Source organism: Gallus gallus, chromosome 2 (assembly GCF_016699485.2).
Source record: "Gallus gallus isolate bGalGal1 chromosome 2, bGalGal1.mat.broiler.GRCg7b, whole genome shotgun sequence".
NCBI classification, from domain to species: Eukaryota; Metazoa; Chordata; class Aves; order Galliformes; family Phasianidae; genus Gallus; species Gallus gallus.
The window spans coordinates 3024559-3042339 of NC_052533.1; the positions used below are offsets into that span (position 1 = coordinate 3024559).

At 40.4% G+C, this 17781-nt stretch overlaps 2 long non-coding RNA genes across 2 annotated transcripts; one reads left to right on the forward strand and one right to left on the reverse strand.

The window, feature by feature from the left end:
- Positions 1-437: 437 nt before the first annotated feature.
- LOC121109942 lies at positions 438-15196 on the forward strand. The gene is made up of 5 exons (XR_005857295.1): positions 438-569; positions 1776-1915; positions 6606-6746; positions 12349-12487; positions 15050-15196. It is a non-coding gene; the product is annotated as an uncharacterized LOC121109942 (long non-coding RNA).
- Positions 10068-13499, reverse strand: LOC121109943. The gene is made up of 5 exons (XR_005857296.1): positions 13467-13499; positions 12760-12842; positions 10931-11119; positions 10616-10747; positions 10068-10213 (listed from the first exon to the last, which is right to left on the reverse strand). It is a non-coding gene; the product is annotated as an uncharacterized LOC121109943 (long non-coding RNA).
- Positions 15197-17781: the final 2585 nt, after the last annotated feature.

Consider the following 17781-nt stretch of genomic DNA (forward strand, 5'->3'; position numbering starts at 1 on the left):
ACCTTTTTTTTTTTCTCTCTCTCTCCTCTCTATTTTTTTTTTTAATAAGACTATCCTGATATCTTTGTCCCAGACTTAGATAAAAATAATGTTTTATTCAGTTGTGAAATTAAATACTCTAAAGCTCTTGAGATGACAGCCATTAGAACCCAGCATGACTAAATACTATTCACCTAACATAACATTATCCATCAAGAATCCAACACACACACGCACAAATGGCCCACACCCAGTGCACCCAGCCAATACCTAATCTGTTGAAAATTAAGCTAGTAATGTATGTTAAAACATTTGTGGGAAGTTTGGATCCCAAGATATTTTGCTACAATCTATGAGCCTTTCAATTAATTCATTACTCATTTTCCCCACTTGCTTATTCATAACCAGAGGCTATTGTCTTGTGTTTCTGACATCACAGTCCGTTGCCATAGGAACAGTGATGATGTCACAAGGGTAGAATTAGCACCTACTAATATGAATAGGCACAGAGAAGAAATGAATAATGGGTTTGGGGACTGAATTAGACACAAATTACTAGGAATTTTTTGGACAGGAAAAATACTTGAAAGGTAAATGGGGCTTATATTTAAATATTATGTTTTCATTGCACTTGGACAGCACACAAAAGTTGATATTTGAGCAATAAAATTATAAATACTGGGGTGAGAACAGCTGTAGGATCATGAAAGTTTTTTTCCATGCAAATGAGCCAAAAATTATGACTTTATTTTGAACATTAATGGATTAAAGCATGTGTCCTAGAATCCAGCAAGGTAAGGAATTAGCCAACATCCAGGTATGTGAAATTCTGAGTCCCATGGTTCAGTAGGGTATTACATTATTTCTAACATCACTTTCCTCTATTTCCCATAGAGATGCCTTTCACACTCGCTCTTTGTTTCTGGGTTGATTTTTTTTTTAGTTTTCTGCTTTGTTAAACCTCTCAAACTGTTAATCAGGATTAAGGTAAAATAACAGGATAGGCATGTACGCACCTTCTAGTCAGTGTGAATAAAACAGTTGCTGAAAAATTGACTTCTCTGAAAAGAAGTCCATGGATTCTGATCCACGACAAGCTAGAAGTGTAAAGATCATGGATTCTTTTTTTTTTCTTCTTCTTTATTTTCCTTTCTTATGAAAGAATGACTAGCATGGGCTCATTTTATCATATTAATTTTTACCTGTGCATCTTGGATGCACACCCCCAGCTTTGGATGTCTTCCTTGTTTGGAGCCTTTCTTTTGAGATTCAGACCATAGTTTTCTTGCAAAGTATTCCTGGGCATATGAAATCCCCGTTATTACCAAATTTTGGATAATATAGGATATTTCATGTAGGGTATTAGGTGCAATGTGACAGCCAGTGTTACCCAAGGAGAAGCACCTGTGCACTGAGCTGCTGCCTCTGTCCTGTGGTTGGTGCCATGAATATCTGATATGACTGCTTCACACTGTGCAATCACTTCTCCACTTGTTGCTGCTTGCTTGCTGGCAACTTTTCTCCTTTCTGTCCTCTCAGTTTATCGTTCTTGGCATTTATCAAGATATACCTTTTTTCCCAGTCACAAAGAGGATGTCATTTTTATTTTTATTTTTGTAAAATATAAAAGGAAATGTGCAGTTTTCAGGGTTTTTTTTTCAGTTTTTAACGTTTTTATTTTCCCTTTTTCCTTTAACAAAAGCTTAGCACTATTTTGGAAAACAAAACAAAACAGTGGATCAGGCTCTGAGATTTTAAATAGAAATTTTCTAATCTTTCTTCAATTCCCTCAACAGGGCAAATCCTACACCAGACTCAAGGAGGCTTCACCAGATACCCCAGAACTTACTGAAAGCAGGAACATGCTGTCCTGTGCACCTTTTCTTGCTGAGTGTTTTTGCAGAGGTGCAAGGCTTGCCACTCCATCTTTTGGCAGGTGATGCATAACGTCAAGCTGTACAGTCTGGAGGGTGAAAGCCAAGTCTGAAGGAAGCTGTCAGCATGGAGGGATGTGCTGTGACTGTTGGCTCCATGTCTGTCCCCATGGACCTCAGACAGGCAGTGAGAAGTGTGTTTTCACTCCTGGCTCTTGACATGGAGATCAAGCTGCCCGTCCATTTCCCCCATGGGCACTGATACCAGTCCCTATGGACTTGGTGTGGAGCCATGCTGACTTTACTGTGAGAGATAGTGGTGACCCGATGTGTCCTCAGCTTGTCACTCTTCATGCTAACAGTACAGAGGAAAAGCAGCCATCCCTGTGGCAGGAATCAATAGCCTATTGGAGGTTATGAATATCTATGTGCCCTTTGCACATTTTTTTCACATATGGAAAAATATCTAAAATATACATATTGACATCACCAGGTGCAAGAATGTTGAATAGCTGTCCCAGTTCTTCATGTATAAAGGAGAGAAAGATCTTAAAAGTTGGCTAAATCCATGTACCTCTGCAATGGGCATTGCCTCTTTATAGCTCTCCCCACCCATTAATCTATAAAGATACACATGCAGAGCACGTCACCCACATGCACACACATGACTTCATGCAGACATGCTCTTGATTTGCCTATACTGACAAACATGCACAGACACTTAAAAGACAGCCACTGCTTTGATCATCTTATATTTTAAATAGAGAAAGGCAGTATTAGCTTTATCCTGTTTCACAGATGAGATGAACGAAGGATCAGAGAGATTAAGGGTCAGGTTTGCAGAAGTATCTCAGCAGCCATGGGTGAATGAAGTCCAAGTACCTGCTTTTAATAATCCTTCCCAATATCTCTTTGAATTTCTGGATGTCTAAACCAGCCCAACTTACTCAAGGTCAACAAGGTAGGCCTTGGTGTTCTTTCAGAGATCCTTCACCACTGGGCTGACCTTCAACAAGCTTTAGCTCAGTTCTGTGACAACTTATAGGCAGGGCATATTAAAAATATTAACAAATAATAAACAACATCAGGCATCAAAATGTCACATGCAGTGTGGATGGCACATGGTTACCATCATCCAACAATAACAGAGGCACCAAAGAAAGCTGCAGCAGTCTAAAGCCCTGGGCTGCTAAATTCTACTGCTGCTCATGTTTTATGGAAGGCTTCCTGCCTCCAAACAGGCAGCACGATGGAGCTTTCACACTGAGTGACTCACTCTGAGTGTGAGAAGCCAAAACTCCCCACCTCTCAATCCTTCATTTATCATGTCCCTCCCCTCCCTGCTGTCTGCAACTGCACAAGCATCATCACTGCAGGCCAAGCTGGGGAGCCAGCAGTGCTCCATGGAAGACAGAAATGGTGAAACAGGCAATATTTTTGCTTGCTTGTCCTTCTATCTACATCTGATCTTGTATTTAGCACCAGACTAGATGGTCATAACAAATCCTTCTGGCTCTACAATCTGCTCATTTTATTGAACGCACTATGTGGAAAGTATTCCTTCTTCTTTGCTTGTATAAATATGTAGGTATAGATAGATAAATGCACATACATACATACAAAAGTATGCACACCCACAGTCTGTACAAACACATACGTACTTTATAACCCTCCACCTACATATCTATAAATCTCTGTTCTAGTTTTCCTTTGAGTTAAACTACAGATTATTAATGATAAAATATGAACTAATGCTCCTAATATCCCTGTCTAGAAAGGGTGGAATTTCATTTGAGCTAATGCTAGTCCACTGGAAGTAGAATTTCAAGCCTAGATTACCTTTCTGGGATTCTTTATAGTCAATAAAAAGAGATGGGAATGTCCAGGTGGTAATTTGGCTATCTGTTGTATTATTTACTGCCTAGAAGTACACGTTAATTGGGAAGCAGAGCTGTTAGAGAGGGAGGTGACATTAATTTGAAATGGATTGGGTAGAATTTAGAGCCTGGTGCAGACCCTTAGCACTAACTGTCTTCAGTGCTGGTGTGTTCATGCAAACCAGCTGTGTAAGTTCCCATTATCATCATTGAAGATATCCTCAGCACAATTAAGTGGACCCTAAATAGACATCTAGCAGCCGATGGGCTGAATTTTGTCTTCAGAATCCATCAACTAAATTGACTACAGGCAAGATGTCAGTCTCCAAATACACATACTTACAGCGCCTCTGGAGTCTATGAGATATTAAGACATCTGTGCAAGTCTCACAAGCATGACACAAGAGGCCTGGGATACCCATATCATTCTTAAAAAAAAAAAAAAAAACAACAAAATGAAGGCTTTTTTCACATTAAATACCTATTACTGAACCAGCCTTAGATCACTGAGGACTGCGAGTGAAAGTGAGAAATGAACAGCTCATGCAGAAATGGTGGGATGAACTTGAATCCTTGAGATTAGAGAAACACAAGGTCCCACTGGGACCTCATCTCACCTCTAGCTGCCCCTCTGGAAAAGCGAAGATCTGCTATTGCCTCTGTTTCTAAAATAAATGCTCCATGTTGACACTGTGGGTATTTTAGAGGAAGAACAGATGGCCCAAAAGCACAGTGTTGGTGGTTTCACACCGGTAGAGAGCTAAACTCCAATGTGCTGCTCTGTCACTTCCTCTCTTCAAAAGGACAGGGTGGGGAGTGGGGGAAATATGGTGAAAAAAAAGCTCATGGGTTGAGATAAGGACAGGTTGATCACTCACCAAATAATGCTGTAGTCAAAACAGACTGAATATACATTGATCTCTCTTAATTTATTGCCTATTACCAACAGACTAGAGCAGTGAGAATTAAAAGTAGAGTAAAAACACCGTCCCCCACCTACATCCACCCTCTTCTTCCCAAGAGACACAGGCATGGGGAAGTAGGGCTGTGGTCAGTCCATAAGGCTTCATCTCTGCTGTTCCTTCATAGAATCATAGAATCACTGAGGTTATAAAAGACCTCCAAGCTCATGCATTCCAACTGTCCACCTACAATTATTAGTCCACTAAACCATGGCCCTCGGTACAACATTTAAATGTTTCTTGAACATCCCCAGGAACGATGATTTTATCACCTCCTTGGGCAGCCCATTCCAGCTTATGACCACTATTTCAGAGAAGAAATTTATACTAAAATCCAACCTGAACTTCTCCTGCTGCAACCTGAGGCCATTTCCTCTAGTCCTATCACTAGTTTATGGTCACTTCCTTCCCCTGCTCCATGTGGTTCCCTCCCATGGAATGCAATCCTTCCCAAACCGATCCTCACAGGCTTTCCACAGGCTGCAGCTCTTCAATGTTTCTCCAACATGGCTCAGTACCACAGGACTTACCTTCCAGCACAGATACCCACAGACAGCATCTCCCAAAGCCCTCCTCCCCCACCACAGGCTCCTCTTCACAGGCTACAGCCCTGACCCAGGGCTGCTCCTGCAGGGGCTCTTCAGAGGTTTGGCCTCCTCCAGACCTCATCCACTGATGCACTGTGGACTCCTCCATGGGTACACGTGGAGATCAGCTCTGCATGGTGCCTATGCGATGCAGGGTGACTACTGGCTCTGAGATGACATGAGGCAGTCCCAGGGCCCTGCTCAAAAAAGGCTGCCCCTGCAGCCTCTCCATTATCAAAATTTGCCATGTAAATCTAATACAAACATCCTTAACAAGACGTAGAGTCATAGAATCATAGAATGTTTTGGGTTGGAAGGGACCTTTAAGATCATCTAGTTCCAATCCCGAGCTGTAGGCAGGAACACCTCCCTCTAGACCATCTTGCTCAAAGCCCCATCCAGCCTGGCTTTGAATGCTTCCAGGGAGGGGGCATCCACAGTCTCTCTGGGCAATCTGTTCTGTGTCTCACCACCCTCAAAGTAAGGAATTTCTTCCTAATATCTAGTCTAAATCTACCCTCTTCCAGTTTAAAACCATTTCCCCTTGTCCGGTTGCTACATGCCCTGATAAAAATTCTTTCCCCAGCTTTCCTGAGCATAAGCATGAGGGCAGTCTTTATGTTGACCTTCTTCAGGCTGATAATCCTTAAAGCTTTAAATGGATCTGATTTAAAAGCATTCTTCTGTCTAGTTGGATGATGCTAAGAGCAAAGCAAAAAGTAAATTCTATGCAACAGTTCAATTCTGGGCATCTCTTTCTTAAAACCATATTCTGAGAACTGCTGGAGGTTTGCCCTTCATAAGCAAATAAGAGTCTCTTCCACTTCACCTGCAGACATATTGATTACGGCAGTTAAATGAGTTCACTGGAAACATACAGAAAACATGTGGTGACTTGTAGAACAATACAGGTTGGAAGAGAACTAGATGTGTATCTTGTCCACATTTCATTCCATGCCACACCAACAAGAACACATTTCTGACATGAGGTTTTAGATTAAAGTTCAGAAAAAAAAACATATTTTCTTAATGTTTAAGCTTAAATTTTAATTATCATCATTCTCCATGAGTAATATTAGAAGGAAAAAAACAAGCAAAAGTGTTAAACTACTTACAAGATCTGGCATTTGTACCTCCCTTATGCATTCATCATCCACTGAGCAGGTAACGCTTGCTTTCTAACATTTATCGCTAATACTTTTCAATGAGTATTTGAACAATAAGTAGTTATTGTTTAGCAATAATTAGCAGCATCATATAGAGGAAAAGGTATGTGCATATATGAAAGTATAACTTTACTTGCGTGATGAATTCATATTTTCATAGCTCTTTGAGATCAGAAAGTAGGATGCTCCTGTGCAGGCAAGACAACATGATTGCCATTTGTGAGAAGAGCAGACACCTCTCTGTTTCCTTGCTGGAACTGTCCTCACATGGAATAACAACCCCAGCACTCCCAGTTACAAGGTAAGAAAACTTAAGAGACTCCAGAATTTCCTTCCCTAGGCAGCAGAATTCCACAGTCATTATGCCTTTGGTGCAGGAGCTGAGGTCATGGGTGTGATTCAGTGGCTATGAATTTTGCAGCACAGGGCAGGGCTCTCAGAAGGTTAAGCTGATGTCTGGGCAGTAGCCTATAGCAATTGGAAAACCACACATTTCTCTGCCTGCGCCGCTGGCAGCAAAACCCAGTGCAGGAGCGCCGAGGCCGGTCGAAGACACGATGCAACAGGCAGGCAGTCCAGACAAGTGTGGATGTTTCAACCAGAGCATGAAGTTCACCGGGGGGTCATTGCAGCTGTCAGCTGCTTCTGAGGCTTGATCTAAAACCCACTGACCTCAATACAAGGCTTTCCCTTGCTTTCCATTTGGCAGGCTTTGAGTTAGTGCCTTGGTACTGAAGTTTTGAAATGATGACAAAATTAGTAGTGCTCACCTGTGGCTTACCCTATTTTTGCAACCTGTGAGCACTGCCATTAGCTGTACATTTCTGTTCTGCACTGTGGCCTCTACTCTAAACCTAGACATCTTTGTGCCATGTAACATAAATTAATTTCAGCAGTAAGACAGGCAAATATATAGTAAGTCTTTATAGTCTACAAACTCAATATATTGGGGAACAACAACAAAAAAACCTAACAGCTGTTAATCCAAAAACATTTGTAGCCATTGTTGGCTACATTATGTATGGATCATTCCCTAAAGGTAGTGTCCAGCTTGAGGAACTCATTGCAATGGAAAAGAAGTAATATCCTGATTTTTTTTTACACTGTGAAGCAAAATATATATCTCTATGGACAAGGGGTAAGTTGCTGTCTTGTGTTCCCTTAAGAAGTCAAACCTTTCATCTAGATGTAAAAATCATCATTTTTCCAATTTTATCTCCATTGACTTTTTTTTTAATACAAACTTATTCTGAATCTAATTTCTTTGTTTGTTTGTTTGTTTGTTTAGAAACATTTTTCTTATTCCCACATAAATATCAGAGAATATAAAACATGTTATTATTGTTATCATAAATATTGTTCATTAGGAGACAAAAGGCAAGATGTTTTGGGGTTCTTTGCTTTTGTTCTCAGGACACTTGAGAGGGAGTGACCAAAGTTGTTGGTTATTCACTTGAGCTGTGAGAGCAGCTTGTCTTTAAAGTGTTCTTCAGACACCAAAGAGTTCTCTGTCACTTATTCCAGTGTCTTCTCACTTTGTGTCTGCCTAAAAATTGTCCTGAATATTTGATTGAATACCATGATAAGGTTTTTGTTTTTTTTTTCATCTGGGATTCTTTTGCAGAGAGGAGAGGAGAGAAGAGGAGAGAAGAGGAGAGGAGAGGAGAGGAGAGGAGAGGAGAGGAGAGGAGAGGAGAGGAGAGGAGAGGAGAGGAGAGGAGAGGAGAGGAGAGGAGAGGAAACCCAAAACACCTGTAGATGCAATTGAATACCAACAAATGAAGCAGAATCAATGTCAGGTGTCTTTGCTTTGTCTATTACTGGACACACCACCATCAGATTTACACATGGTATTGTAAATCACATTGGAAAAAGGCCACATATCCTGTGCTATGATTCATTGTTAGAACTCCTCTATCCTCTGACTTCAGAGATAGTCCAACACTATACCTTCATCATTCTACCAGTTCCTGACTTCCAAAGCATTTCACAGTGACAGTCATCTGAGGTGCCCACCACCCCCACACACATACTCAAAAAACCACATTCCTGCATGGAGGTAATGGTCTCTCAAATGGTGAAAACAAAGAGGTAGTCTGACATAAACTTTACGCCTGCTGAGGCTCCATGCTATGTAGTAATAATATTTACAAGGCACATGGACTCTGTCGGCTGGGCTGCCTCGCTCCGTTAGCCACCACACTGATGTGCACTCTGTGCAGCTGGATGCATGACATTACCATGCAGGCCAGGTCCCTGATTTATAGTGTCTGGTAACATCTCCCTAGTGCTGGAATAGAAATGTCTGTTAATTTTGGACACTGAAGGAACATGGGTTTTTCTCTGACCTGTAAATGATGAGATTGCAATCAATCTTCAAATTTTCTTTTTCTTTTTCTTTTTTTTTTTAATGAAAGCTCCTTCCCATCTCCTACCTCTTTACATTTTGGTATCTGTCACCCTCAGAGTTTTCCAGAAATAATTGATCTAAAACCTGAGGTTTTCAGGCACCGAAAATGAATTTAAGCATTCACTAAGGTGACTAAATTAGAATGAACAAGAGGTTATCCACATGTGAACATCACCGAAGTACAGATGAGTTGAATAGAGGGTTGGATTCACTTCATCTGACTCCAGTTGTCTCAGGTAGATTTGGGAACCTGTATAGGCTAGAGTCAATGAAAAGAATCATGCTTTTTAGAAAAAATATTGTCCTATCCTGAACTGGATAGTTATGAAGAACAGGATTTTGAGGTGCATATCTTACTTCACTAACCACGGAGTGAAGTAAATGAATCATTTTCTCAGACTAGGTAGTAAAATTTGAGATGTCTACATCAAGCTTTTCCCATGCAAGACACTCACACAAACAGTGCTCTTTATGGTGCACAGGAGTCAACTGGAGGGACGCGTATGCATAAACCTCAACACTTCCTGAAATGAACCTTCTTTAAAAAGGAATAGGATAGCTTCATAAAAGTATGAAATAATTATATCCTTAAAGATCTTTATGAAAAAAAGGAATAATAAATCTTCCTACCGTCTTTGGCTTCTGATTAACTGTCAGACTTTGTGCAAATTTTGGGAACACGTAATATAGGACCTAAATCTTGAGCACTGCATATAAAAGCAGCAACCACTGCCATACAGAAGACCTCAAAAGACCTCAGCTTATACAATAGATCTCAACTCTAACCTCAAATATTTGCCAGCTCAAATTAAAATTGCCCTAATTCATATGTTCTCTGCTAGCTTCAGAAATTATTTCTCCATTACATCATATGCTGTCTCTGTAACTTCCTTAACTTTTAAAATCATTTATACAAACCCTCCCAAACATAGAAAAGACTTCACTCACTTTCTTTGGAAGTCTTCTCACCAGCCTACAATGCCAAGTGATATTGAAGGAATATAAGTATCTTAAAAAAGAAAAAGTATTGTGATATTCAGAAATCTAGTGATGAGATGGTGAAATAATACTTCTTAAGAGGGTCTTTTATGGCTTGAAACTCCTGTGCAAGATTATTAATGATACAAATTATGTTTGCTTCTCTGAGGTCTCAGAGTCTGAGAGAAGGAGAATTAAACCTTTACTTTTGAAGAAGGAATCAGAATATTATTATTTTATGTAATTTGTCCATTGGTGCTTTTGTATTTTTTTCTGTCTCACAGTGGTGGTTTACAATCTTGTGCTCAGACTGTGGTTGTAGTTACTCTCCATTGAACTATGTTTTCCATTGCTAGGAACTTCTCATTGAGAACTGCACACTGAAAAACAATTGCATGATGGAAAATTTACTAAGCTCTATCACTTGAAAGCTCCAGTTCATGTTCCTAAAGTGCTAGAAGATGATTTGTTCATCTATCCACCTTTTTGTCCATCCGTTTAATATCAAATATTCAAGTTTAAAGGAACAATTTTCAAATAATATTTTTTTTAGAATTCATTTGTCTCTCATTTCAACCCTCTTTTCTTTTTCAATGGTAAAAGCTTTTCTTCATCCTATATACATATTTTTTTTTATGTCCTGGATTTTTACTTGATCTTAGATCTCTGGGGACATTTTAGTTGCTTTATTTTTTTTCCATAGTACTATCCACATTATTTATTTCAATACAGCTTTATGGAACCCCAAGTGTGCTGTAGTGGTGATGGGAAAAATAACTTACAAGGATGATGGTTCCAGTTATGACTGCTAAGGAATATTCAAGAAGGTCCTCTGGGAGCTTGGGCAGTCTGGGACGTAGTGGTATAGCTTACCTGAAAGGCTGCTGTGATATATCCTTTTTATTGGTGATATTCTGAAAGACATCAAAAAAAAAAAAAAAAAAAAAAAAAAAAAAAGGAATGCTAATTCCCAGAATTCCCAGTCTAATGCTTCGTGATAAAACTCTGTCCAGGAAAGAATTGCAGTGCAATCCAAAGATCTGTACAAAGACTCTCACAGGATTGCACAGACTTTCAAGCTGTCCTCAAAGACTTACCTCAATTTATCAAATAAGAAGGCAGCAGCTCTTAAAATGGTATAAGCAGGAACTATCAGCATGACTTTCGCTATGAATCTTCTTCCAAATTGTCCAGGGCTCTATTAATCCTTCAGGCTTGGCTTGAGCTAAGTTGTTCTGAACAGTCACGGTACACAGATCTGATCTCTCCAAGGTCTCTTTTTCTTGCTTTGGGTTTAAGGGAATGGTTAAAAAAAAAAAAAAAAAAAAAAAAAAGCAACCCATGGATGTCAGTGGCTCATTTCCTCCCTTGGATTGGTCAAAAGTTCTTTTCAGGTGATTGAAGAGGATAGAACAGGCATCTACACACCTGTTTGTCCCTTGTTTGTAATAAATAAATGGGAAGACTGTTCTCCAAAACTGGTGGATGTTTGGGTAAGTTTAGTTAATCTTGGCTTCCAGATAGGCTTCAATAAAGTAAGAGCGCAGGCTGCTTCTGAGAAGGATTTGGAGCTGTTTTTCTTCTGCTTTGGATATGCTGGAAGATTTTTCCCATTCCTGCCTGCACTAATCCATTCCCTCAGGAGGGAATCCTCATTTTCCCTAAGAGCTGTACAAAAGCACGTACAGTTCCACTTGATATTATGAACTAATAATTGCTCCCAAATTGCTTATAATTTAAATAGGTAAGAGAGAGAAATGGGGTGGCAGGGACAGAGATCTGCCCCAGGTCACATACCAGATTTATGACATAGAAAATCTGCTAATTTGGACTGTTTATTCTGGTTAGGGGGAGTGTCTCATGGCTGTGGGATACAGAAAAATCTCAAAGCCACTAAAAACTGTGCTCTTCTAGTACCACCGACCATGTTCAGGAGGCATGGAGAGAATAAAAGGGAACAGAGTATGCTAGTCTGAGAAGAGGCAGGGTTTACAAGTTGGTGCACAATGCCTTCAGCTAATGGTGGATTTCAGTACATATAAACCTCCAAATCCTTCTGCTAAATGCCTCATCAAAAAGCCCTTCATACTGAATTTCAATTGCATCTCCAATGTACGCTTGCTAGCTCTTCTCAACATATCTCCAAAACTTTTTTTGACGTGTTCTATGTTTTCCATGTGCAGTGCAAGGGAGATTTAGATTAGAAGTCAGGAGGAAGATTTTTGCCCAGAGGGGTTGTGGATGTCCCACCCTTGGAGATGTTTAAGGCCAGGTTGGATGGGTCCCTGGGCAATCTGATCTAGTACTTGATCTACTGGCTGGCAACCCTGCTTGTGGTGGAGGGGTTGGAACTTGATGACCCTTGAGGTCCCTTCCACCCCAAGCCTCTCTATGATTCTATGATATATATTTTCATTATATTTATGCCATACTTACATATGATTTATGTTACTGTAAGCTATGAGAATTTATACACGGTGCTCATGTCATCTATGTAAATTACCTCTTTTGCCAGCCTGTTCCAAGAGAACTGCACCATTACATCTCAAGCAGCTCCTCCAGCTCACTTTCCCTCCTCCTCAGGAGAAAGGCGTGAGGAGGTCATCTGCAATTGAATGTGGAACTGGGAAAGGCTAGATGGTGTTCCTAAAGAGGTAAGTACTGTGCCAAACTACCATTTCCTCACACAAAAAGATGCTGTGAGACAAAGCTGTTATGCAGATACTGAGTATTTTTAAGGAAAGAACCAGCAGCCAATACATTGTGTTTGCCACCAGGATTATTTAACACCTTCCCATTAATATGAATATATGATAAGCAGTAACATTGCTGATAAAATCAGGAAGATCAGCTGAAGTCAGAGAAGCAAGGGCTTGTTTTTCTTTTTCAGCCCAAATTTACTGAAAGGAGTGAGTTCTTCACCTACCTTGATTCATCCTTGCAGAAGATCAGTTCCTATTTGGCTCATAATTAGCACAACATAACCTTTTGCAGTCAGTAGAGTAAGATCTGAAAACAGTGATTACCAACTTAATAGTAAATTTACTGGGACAGGATTTTCAGCTGTTGAAAATCATCACTCGGGTCTGTTGATCTCCTTTAGGATGCATGGGACAGTTCCTTCTTGCTCCATGAAATTTCCTTGACTGAGCCTGCTCACAGGAGTTTTGCAGGAGGCTGTAACCCCACGCCACTGTCTAGATTCTGCTGGCAGAGCTCTTCTTGAATCTGCCTTCCTCAGCTATAACCCTGTGCTGTATCTTCATCTCTTAGCCTATTGCCTAATCACAAAACTAGCGTAACTTGGAAGGAAACTTCCTCACCGTACTGCGTGATCCAGGGCACATGGCTTCTCAATGGATACAGATCAAGATGATGAAGCCACTTCAGCTTTGACCATGAAAGGAAAAGATTGCCCAGCAAGGATGCCTAATCTCATGTAAAACCCAACTGGGCACAATCCTGAGCGCTCTGATCTTAGTTGGCTCTGTTCTGTACCAGGTACTGGGGTTCATGATCTCCATAAGCCCTTCCAAAAATTATCTTAAGGCTCTGCTCTCTGATTCAAAGTTCATAGCATTATTAAGGCTGGAAAAGACCTCTCTAAGATCACCAAGTCCAACCTCAACCCACCTCCACCATGCTCACTGTGCCACATTTCCACGGTTCTGGAACACCTCCAGGGACAATGACTCTACCACCTCCCTGCACAGCCTGTTTCAGTGCATTACTACTTTTTTTTTTGAGAATTTATTTTTTTCCCTAATATCCAAGAGACTTTTTCTGAATCTCTGTTAAGTCAGATGTATGCTGCGTGTTTGTATGGCTTTGCTTGATGTCGTGATGGCTACAATCACAGGTGCAGCACTTACACATTCAGGTTCCACTTCAGGCTTTTGGAGATTTCTCTTCTTTTCCTGTTGATCACCCTTATATCAACTATGACAAGTCCAACTTTAACAGAGCTTTGCTAGATAGCCACAGCTAGAGATGTGGTCTCTGTCTGTAGGATTTTTCATAGAGATCTGCTACTTAGTGCTAGCCATTTGAAAGCAGAGAGAGTGCATTTTGGATAGTTTGGTTACAGCGGTGAAATATATTGTTTTATTATATGTTTTGAGCATGTTGGTATTTTCTGTGCTTTTCTTTAAAAGCAGGACAAAAAAACTAATAGTAAGTGGAAAGTCGTTTTGCTGTGTAACGCTAATGCACTGAACATTATTATTATCCTGCTATTCCGTGGGGAAAGTAAATGCCAATAAAAGGGATTATGAAGCAATATGCATTTTCAATTAGGACCTACAATGCTGCTTAAAGCAAGCCTTGCCAAACATCTTGCTGCTGGGACATATAGCTCACAGCAAGCACAGGATAAAGAGCAGGAGGGGAGAGAGGAAAGGACCTGGCCAAGCGCACAGGGTGACCCCCCATGGCAAACGTGCAGGGAGCCAGAGAGCTGGAAGGCAGAACAAAGGAGCAGGGAGATGTGAGTACTGTGTCTCGTGGTCAGGAGAAAGCAAGGAGAAGGAGAGCTGAGAGAGGTCAATTCCACAGAGCAAGGAAACAGTGAGGGGTCATCTGTGTCATGCCAGTTCTCCTGGTCCTTCTTCAGGGCAGAGGCTGGAGCTACCTGTAAATGAACCAGAGCATGCACGTGCACACTCATAGTCATTGTTTCTTATCCCTTATAGACACGAAAACACATTTTACACATGCTACACACGCATGCCCCATCCCTGGAGATTCAAGGTCAGACTGGATGGGGCGCTGAGCATCTGATGGAGCTGTAGGTATCCCTGTTCACTGCAGGGGAATTGGACTAGATGGCCTTTAAGGTCCCTTCCAACTCAAATGATTCTATGATTCCATGAATATGTTGCAGTGCATACTAACATATACAACACATGCTTGTATACACATGTTTAAATAGTTTATATTTAAACATCTGTGCAAATCTAGACACAGAACCTTTAGTCATGTAGAGAGTTCAGGAAACCTGTAAAGTTAAAATATATACATTTATGTGATGTCAAGCATGGTATGAACAAAACAGGAAAAGGGAGTATGTGATAGGAGTTGGGAGAATAAGGAAGAGAGAGCAGTGCTTACAAATAGATGGGCCACTGAAGATGACGTTTCTGAGAAATTATCTGTTTTCCTCCTAATACACCCACTTTCCAATTAAGTAAGAGTAGATCTTGCTTTTTTTCCTCTAGGACTGGTGAACCATTCTTGTTGCTATCTGGGACGGGATTTGACAGCTTACATCAGGAATGGGTGTGAAGTTGCCCAGATGTGTCTGCTGAGGGAACCATTTTCCTGGTGATGACAGAAGTTTGGCAAGGTGCCGGATACAAATCTGAGTGTTTTTTTTTCCTTTTTTTTCTTTCAAAACAAAACAAAACAAAACAAAAAATGGGGAAAAGAGGAACTTATACGCATCAACCACACATATACAAGACAGCACCCTTTTATTTTTTTTCCTTTCAGGTAGAAACACTGAGATCTTCAGAAAAGACAGGAAGTCTTAACACTGCCCTCCCCAGGGTGTCATCCATCAATCAAAGCCTTTCCTTTGGCCTTAAAATATTCAGTCTGTCTCCCTCTTCCTCCATTTGCTGTATCTTGTACAGGAACTCAAGGCCATGTTTAATATGTTTGTTTTTAACACTGACAACATAAAGGTCAATGTTTAAGTTAGGTTACGTAATCAGATCAGTCCCCACTGACTAACCACAGAGCAAAATAATTCCCATTTAATTGTCCTCTTCTCCCACCCCCATCTTTCCGAACAGCAAAGTCCTATTATTTTTTCCTTCCCTCTGCCTTGGAAGCACTTCAGGGCTGATCTCAAGTTTATATGTAACTGGAATTAATATTTCAAAAACACTTAAGCAAGACTTCCTTCATAAAAGACATTTGAGAAGGAAGAGGACTTTTTTTTTTTTTTTTTTTTTTTTAATATATTGCACTGCAAAAAAAGATACCAGGGGATTCCCGGCAGGAATTACACACACTGGTTTAGATACCCTTTTTATGCAGCAAATATTCCCCATGAGCATTGGATTTCCCTACTGAAATCCTTGGGGGTCTAGAGGACCAAAAATTGTCTGATATCCCTAGTTTTGTGAGAAAGAGATAGAAACACATGTAATCTCAGAATCTGGTTTCATATACAGTTAGGAACATTTCTGATTTTGGAAATGTCAAATGGAATTGTAGGTAGAGTCTGGAAAGGATCAGGCTGAATATTATCCTGGAAAAGAAGGATCTCAGATAGTGGTGATTGCATGAATTAGGAATAAATCTGAGTGCCAACAGTTCACTCACACTGTAGATAAGATAAACTACATAATAATATAGTGTGTTAGAAATTGCATACCTAGTCAAACACTCCACTTTTTATCCACAGTTTAGGATGGATTTGGAGAATTTGGAGGACTGTATTAAGAGGTTACCAATACACCATCAGTCACTGAGTGTATCCAATGAAAAGACCAATGAATCTAGGCTCTTGCATTGGTTGAAATGTAGACTAAGGAAGTGAATAGCTTCCTATAACTGTTTGAGGGGTGGCTAGAAAAAAATGTCTTATCACAACTCTTCTGAATTGTACTACAAGATAAAAGGGACAATGGTTGTGGTTTGGAAGGTCAGGCTAATTGGCTAATCATTAAGAATAAAATAATTTCAACATATTGTGGCACTGAAGCAGGTTATCCAAAAAACCTGTGGCATGTGCCTCTTTAAAGGTGTGCAATGGCTACCATAGACCTGCTCCAGCTGAGAGTTCAGACTAGTAGACCTCTGGTTATATCTTCCAATCAGCTTTTCCATAATTACCTTCCCCAGAAGCACTGTTTTTTAAACTTCCTAAGGACCTGCTGAAATCCTAAGTGCAGTAGAAGAAATAAGATGGTTTGCTTATTTCTCTTAACTTATACCATGGACTACCATGGTTTTGTTTTCATTATGGAGATTTTGTTACAGAGATCTGTTTTCAAATTGGATATTTGCATTTCATTATAAGCAATTGGACAAAATCTCACCATGTATGCCCAGCTACTAAGATGTGACAGCAGACGGAAGGCATATCAAGTGTCCTCAGTGCTAGGCAATGTCTCTGGGAGTCTCTGGACAATTTTAGCAATCTAATCTAAACGATCAGTCACTGTCTCATAGCTGAGACAAGCTAGAAAAATCTTTGGAACAAGTCCTGTGCAAGGCTAGGTAGAGCCTGTACCCCTGGATCCATAACAAACAAATTTAGTTGTCATGTCAGACAGACCTCTGTGTTTAAGTACATACTGTTATGCCTCTAAGAAGGTTGGAAATCAGCAGTTCTGAGCAGCAATAACATTTTGCATTTCAAATCTAGAAAGAAAGAAAAAAAATCCATAGACTGTCTTCAAAAGAGTTGAATATTTTATCCTCAGATGCCAGTTCCTTAAAATTTGCTTTGATCGCTGTGCAGTTACTTCTATCTGAGCTCTTCGTGGTGAGAAAAAAATATCCTGAATGGGCAAGGTACTTAATAAAATAAAATATGAATTGTCTGGACGCTATGGTCCCCAAGTTTGCTGATCTCACCAAAGGTAGGTTTTGCTTAAATGCCTTGTGCCATCTGAATATACTGTAACATGTCTCTATGGGGTTGCTAGATGAGACACTTGGTACTGTGGGAGTCCCATGATCTTTTGGAGTTGGCATCCAAAATGGCACTGCGTCCTTATTTTCAAGAAATTGATCTGAGCTTTTAGTACAGAAGTAGGCATCCACATGCAGACATGTGCATCTGGAGCCCAATTCCACCTAAGGTCCAGGGGGACATTATAGAAGCCTTCCAGTGTCAGAAGGGCGCCTACAGGAAAGCTGGGGAAGGACAATTTGGGAAGGAAGAAGGAAAGCCACGTGGTCCAGTGGTTGGAGGAAGGGACTGGAATGCTCA